This window comes from Jatropha curcas, chromosome 3 (assembly GCF_041381405.1).
Source record: "Jatropha curcas cultivar XTBG-Jc1 chromosome 3, XTBG_Jcur_1.0, whole genome shotgun sequence".
Classification (NCBI taxonomy): domain Eukaryota; kingdom Viridiplantae; phylum Streptophyta; class Magnoliopsida; order Malpighiales; family Euphorbiaceae; genus Jatropha; species Jatropha curcas.
The window spans coordinates 6329567-6336912 of record NC_143153.1 but is presented as its reverse complement, the minus strand read 5'-3'; the positions used below and the strand labels follow the sequence as shown (position 1 = coordinate 6336912).

General features: G+C 32.1%; 1 long non-coding RNA gene across 1 annotated transcript; it reads right to left on the bottom strand.

The window, feature by feature from the left end:
- Positions 1-4331: 4331 nt before the first annotated feature.
- LOC149497426 (uncharacterized) lies at positions 4332-7090 on the bottom strand. The gene is made up of 3 exons (XR_016319910.1): positions 6796-7090; positions 5318-6584; positions 4332-4511 (listed from the first exon to the last, which is right to left on the bottom strand). It is a non-coding gene; the product is annotated as an uncharacterized LOC149497426 (long non-coding RNA).
- Between the last annotated feature and the right edge of the window lie 256 nt (positions 7091-7346).

Here is a 7346-nt window from a genome sequence, read left to right as displayed (position 1 = left end):
GAAAGAAAAAGAAAAAGAAAAAAAAAAAAAAAAAAAATCTGTGCCTTCTAGACCATTCCGGTTTGATTCGAACTGGTTTGGTCTGACTTAGTAATTTGGTCTCATTTTCTTTGGTTTTCGAGTTTTTCACTCGGTTTTTAGATTATTCGTGTGGTTTTCGACATATTAAATTAATTTTCGGATCCGGTTCGATTTATTTTGATTGTTTAGTTCAGGTCCATAATAATAGTAATCATATTTGATTTTTAGGATGATTAATTTATATGTATCTATATTCTTATAATAAATTAGTAGCCAAAGTTCCATATTATTTCTCGAATATTTTAAAATGTTCTTAAATCAAAAGTTTCGATAATACATTTTGGGCTTGGGCCCAATATCACAGAATTGGGCTTGATTTGAGACTGTGTTTCTATTTGTAGCCCACATGTGAAAATTTTCGATTTTTGATTTAAATTAAATTCAAAAGTTTCGAAAATAAAAATTCGGGGTATTACAATCTCCCCCCCTTAAGACAATTCGTCCTCGAATTGAAACCTAATAGAGGGTAATAGTAATAGAGACATAGATGATCACAACTTTACAATAAGAAATACTTCACATATAAAAGAGTAATGCTATAAACGAAGCGAAGAGAGGTACGATATTCTACTTGTCTTTCTACCTCCAATCATCACGCTTTTGTTTCCATGGAAACCTTCTCTAATGATCTTAAAAAGAAAAATTTCACTTCAAATCACCCATTCTATAACAATTTCTCTTTGACTAATTTAATCTATTAGACTTTCCACTTAATCCATATCTTCTATCCCAAGTTCTCCAAGACCTTCTTTACGTTCTTCCTTGAACTTTTATCCCCAATTATTTAATGAACCCATACTGACGAAAACAGTAATCTTACAATGAAAGAGGTATGCCATTTGAGGCAATTAATTCTAATTTCCTAAACGCAAATCTTATATCCCATAATATTCTTCTTACTTTATACTAAGGGTGTTTAATGTTTACACATTTTCTCAACTTAAACTTTTATAACTTTACCGGTTTGTATCTGTTTATACCAGGTGTTTAGAATCCAGCAACCAAGATTTCTAGTTGTATATACCAATTCAGTCCGTAATACCAACCGACTACAAATTACATAACTTGAGGAGGCAATATTTGCTCAAACTGCCATTAACTTGCTAAGTTCTCGATATCCAACCATGCCCATACTCTACTAATCTATTCCATAATTACATTCCATCTATACTTGTAACGGATTATACCTTGCATGCTTAAACACTACTTAAATACTATTAGCATCAAGAATTTCACAGTTCCTAAGATGGTGCTGGTGCCACTACACTAACTTAGTTTACATTCACATCATATTGATTACCAAACTAAAATCATTTTATTTGTCATAATTTATTCATTAATTTTTTTTTTTTCATTAATTTTTTTTTTGCCACTATTTAATCCATTTTAAAGATATCAGAATACTCTCTTAATTATTTCGTTTATTTATTCCCTCTGTACTACATCACACTATTAGTCCTGATCTAGTTAACTACCCGTATTTCAACCTAATATTTATTACACCATAATTATTTACCTTACCTACAATTCATCCATTCAGAGATCCTTAGTAAAATGCTTAAGCATTAACCTTAATTCTATCTTATCATCCAGATGCCCCATCAAGTTATTCCACCCTTCCAACTTATTTTCATTTCCTAATTTAATTTAATATCAAAATTCTCATAGGGGACCAAAATAAGAGTCATAATATTTCAACTAGGCCTATTTGGCCACTTCAAAATTCTCAACAACATCACATTTCTCTTTATCAAATTCATGTGGTTACACGTTACGACATCATTAAAACTCATTCCAACCAAAGATCACATCTTAATCCAGTAGCCACTCAAATTACAATCATATTCAATCCCAAAATCAAATTTGCATAACATCATTCTCAGTTAAACACATGTAACCCAACAATTGAATTCAATCACATTCGTATAATTCAAAGCAAAACAATCATCACCATAACCACATAGGTTCAATTTTTCCTTGGAAATTTCTTCATGAAATTTTCCTTTCATCAATTATACATAACCACACTACCAATTAGTCATACCAGATACAAGGAATCCATTAATTCCGATTAATCAATTCAAGTCACAATCAAATCTTATATCATTAATGTACATATTCACTCCAAAGGATTCCTTCAAATTTAAATAATTCTCTTTTGATCAAGTACACTATCCGAAAAATATCCAAAGGTTTAGATTTAATAGCAATTTCCTTTAGTTCTGATTTGTCCACAGTCTATAAGGTATAGTACCACTAGCTTCCGTTTTTAGTGCATTTGTTTCCAAGTATCACCGATGTTATACTTCCTAATTCAGTAAATTCATATATATTAGTAGTCTACAACACCAAGTGTCTCATAATGTTAAGTTCAATCGACATAACGCATACATTATTATTATACCTCATAAATTATTAGTATTATTATTACTGTTATTACCATTATTACTGTTATCATTATAATTCTTATTTTATGTCATATATACTTATTATTATTTTCGTTTATTCTATATATATTGATATATATTTATCATTATTTTATTTATTTATATATTTATTATTATATTTACTTATAATTTTTATTATTATATATACATATATATATATATTTTTAATATAATTACTGCCTAATAGCGTTTCACTTCCAAAACCATTAATTTCCTTTATTATCTTTTACTTTTATTTTATTATACGAGGTCCTTAAACTTAGCCTGGCTTATTAAACATCCTACATGTATTAGGAGTTTAATTCTACCCTATCTAATACACTTACCACATATTAAACTCTCACTGTATTAATTCCTGGGTCATAATAATTATCCCTTAATTGCATACACTACCTTTATAACTCTGTTGACTATTCAATTTAATTACCCAACTTATCATTTTCTACCACACACTCTTTTATACCCCTGCATGTCCTTACATCTCATAAAAATTCATAAATCTTCTACTACTTGCAAATACTTTTATTAACTATTTGCAAATCTTTTCTATCTTAGAAATGATTACTCTTAAACTCTTGATTGTTTTCATTTAGAAGTTATTTTCATATAAGAATAACGAAAGAAACATGAACCACAATTTTTCCCATAGTCATAAAATCTCAAAACATAGAAATATTTTATAAATTCTCTGATACATCACTATTCCTATTTTTTTTTTTATCAATCTTACTAAGAATCACAATTTACTTTTCTTATAACCACCATAATTTATATTATTCCCTGTATTTATACACTTGAAAAGAACTAGCTCATGAATAACACAATACACTTCACTCCACCAAGCAGCAATTACTTCTCATAACTAAAAATCCCTTAATATAATAATTCCACCAACATTATTTCTTACGAAAAATACTCATCATTAATTATTATTGCAAATCACACCAAATCATTTATTTTTTTAAACCCTATAAATATCATTTATGTAATCACACCAATTAATATATATATCACATTCAGAAGATTACCTCAATAGTCATAATAAATTGCACCAACCAACATCACGTAAACTTTATCAAATCAATACTCTAATTAATTACATCCTAATGTCCTTAAATCCGAATCATCTAGTTCTCTTATTAATTAACACTAACAACGCATTCTCAACATATAGTTTCTGCAGGCATACATATACTCACATTCGTGTATTTTTATGCATGTAGTCCACATCCAACACATTAAATACACTAACATACTTTTATCGTTTAGCTTCAACCTATTAACCATATATCACTTATCTTCTTACATAATTAAATTATATATAAATGTTATGTATTTCATAGAAAAAAATTAAATTTTTAAGCTAAGGACACAGTTTCCATTAGAAAGAGTACACTGGTTGATCAGGCCACTGCACTTCCTTCTAATTTCTCCTGCGTTTCAAAGCTTTGACTAACTGTTAATATGATTATCTTTCCCCATTTATTTATGTATTTTATTATTATTATTAATTATTTTATTTATGATTTTGTAACCGCCTTAGTGCAGAGTGCGTCCACCTGCACCAAGACCGTTTTCTATTTAATGTCTCTCCTTTGTTGGTTACGGCCGATCCCAACGTAGGAGTTTTATATTCAATTTCCTATGTTCCGCAATTGATTCCTAAGGCCCAACTTAATGCTCTGATACCAACTTTGTCACGACCCATTTCCATGGACCGGACCGGCACTAGGACCTGGGTGGGCTTAAGGCCCCCAAAGCCCGTAGTAAGCCTATATTATGCAACCCTCATTTCCACAATCATAACTGTGGATACAGGCCCAATAATTTATTTCAATTATGTATCACTAATACAGTTCATTTACAACCCACTAGAATACAATTGCGGAACTCTACCTGTACATTTATATCATCATTTGTTTTTCGTTTACAGTCTTCTATACTTATGTCTCAACTCCATAGGATTTTTCTTTCTTCTATTACCTGGAAAAAAAAATAGGTAGGCAGGGGTGAGCGCCAAACTCAATGAGTAGGGTTAGATAACCCTCTCACCCCACACAATCATACAGATGCTAAAATATTTTTATTTGTTCATCGATTAAATTTATGATCATGCAGTGTCACACAAATGGCAATACAACAGCAACCACAATTATTATCACATTCATATAATCACATCACGTGGAAATTAGTCAGTGGCACCACCTAAAACCCCAACGAGCCGTCCTCACACATGGCTCGCCCTCTCATACATGTGCACCAGGGAGCCGATCCCCCATACGGCCAACTGGTCTAATCCTCACTGACCAGTCCTCTCATTGCTTTTCCATTCTCTCTTTTCTTTTCCATACCAACAGGAGGCAACCCGGTGGTCTCCATCCAATCTAGATCATCAAGTGCTCACAACAGGAGGCCACCCTGCGGGCTACAATCAAATCTAGATTATCAGGTGCGCAACAACAAGAAGCCATCCTGTGGTTTTCCATACAATCCACATCATCAGGTGCACACGGGGGCGCCGATCTCCCATTTTCCCGGCCGACGGTCAAATATCATATCATATTCAGGATCCATATAACAGACCGTCCTCACAAACCCATGGTGGTCCACTTCATCCCAATTCCACACAAACAAGGCAAAGTATATTCATAGCACAAGTAATCAAACAACTTTCAATATCAACAGATAGTACATCATAATATGGCAATTCAACAAAATAATGCATGCCAACATTTAGCCGTGAATGCATGAATGCAAGCGGATGATACTAGTTATCTAACACTACTCACAGTTCTTTATCGTCCTCTAAGGGGACTGTTTTCTAGCAACATGCTTCCAGCCGTTTTTCCTCGCATTTCGGAATTTTATAGACCTTTAAAATAAACAATAAAATTCTAAATAAGAATTTTAATTCGAAAGATTATATTAAATATTCGTTCATTAGTTTTGGTTATCAGTTCTTTAATTCACTTATTAATTAAATTATACATATATTTGTAGATATATATTGGGTTTCCTTATTTATTTATCTATTCTAATGTATCACTTTTAAATAAAACGTTTAGGTATTTGTTAAGTAATATTTTATAATAATACGAATAATATTAATAATAATAATAATACGATTGATAATATAATATTAATAACAATAATCATTTTAATCGTACTTCCAATTGAAAAATTCGACAGCATTTCCTCTATAATCAGTACTACCCAAATTTTATATTTTTCCGCATGTCAACACACAGCCCATCCATCGGGCAATTCACATCAAACAATCCCGTCCACCATAACCATCATTTATTAGTCACCCGTCATACATGCATAGGCACTTGTTAATCCTATCTCTAATTCATTTTAAATTTCCATAATATCATAATTACTTATACCGTAAATTATAATTTTCTTCTAGTTATACTTCTTAAAATTCCGGCAATTAACATATATAATTATTAGTTACAATTCATATATCAATATCAATACTGAATTTCTAATCAAACTCATAGCCCACAGTCTAGCAAATTCATTAATAAACAAGGAATTCATTTTAATATACCGTTTCTAATCTCATCATCATTAAACGCATTAAAATGAACAATATGGCTGCTGCCATTACACCAAACTTCAAGTCGACTTCATTAACATCAATCATTACACAATCATATCACCCTACGTATATATAAGAGCACATCATTTAAGTAACTAAACATTATTTGAAATTCTATACTTATAAGGGTAAAGTATATTTGCCGACTAACTAGATGCCTTATTAGATAACCAACAATTTATGTAGTGTTATAACTTTTCTAGATAATGAAATAATTCTGAGATTATACAACACCTTTATAACTTACATTTTTAACTTAGTAACCTATTTATCAAGTCAGGGTCAGTTCACAGCTTTGGTACCAATCGACATCAAATAAAAAAACTAATTATAGACATAAAATCTACACAAAAATAAAACATTCTGTCTTCTAGGAATTTCGGTCACCAGAACCACCACCGGCAAGCAGTACAGCCGCCATCAGCGATGGCCGAAATTGATACCATCCTCTAAACAATGCAAAATTATAGTTGGATTAATCCAAATTCAGAGAGGAGTTCAACCACGCTATCAATTTCATCAAGCAATAACTATTTCTAAACCAATTGACAAAAATCCTATTTCAACGTAACTTAGCAATGATTAAGATATCTCCCATTATTACACAAATTAACTAAAGAAACTATTTACAGAAGAATTAGAGAGCGATAATCGGCCTACCTTGTCGGTAATAGTTGCCGGAGTTGCTCGGAGGGAAGGACAGCAATCGCACCCTTTTGCGATTCGACTATCACTCGTTCCAATAGTTTCTGTGCTGTGAAGACGAAGTCAGAGAGAGAGAGAGAGAGAGAGAGAGAGACAGAGAGACAGGGACGTGGGGGTGCAGCGGCGGCGGTAGGAGGCAGTGGCGTTGGCTGGTGAACGGAACAGAAAGGGGAGGGGAGTCTGTGGTCGGTGCTAACGGGAAGGAGAGGGGGAGAGCTGTCGCGCGCTGGAGAAGAAAAAGGAGGAGAAAAGAAAAGAAAAAGAAAGAAAGAAAAAGAAAAAGAAAAAAAAAAAAAAAAAAAATCTGTGCCTTCTAGACCATTCCGGTTTGATTCGAACTGGTTTGGTCTGACTTAGTAATTTGGTCTCATTTTCTTTGGTTTTCGAGTTTTTCACTCGGTTTTTAGATTATTCGTGTGGTTTTCGACATATTAAATTAATTTTCGGATCCGGTTCGATTTATTTTGATTGTTTAGTTCAGGTCCATAATAATAGTAATCATATTT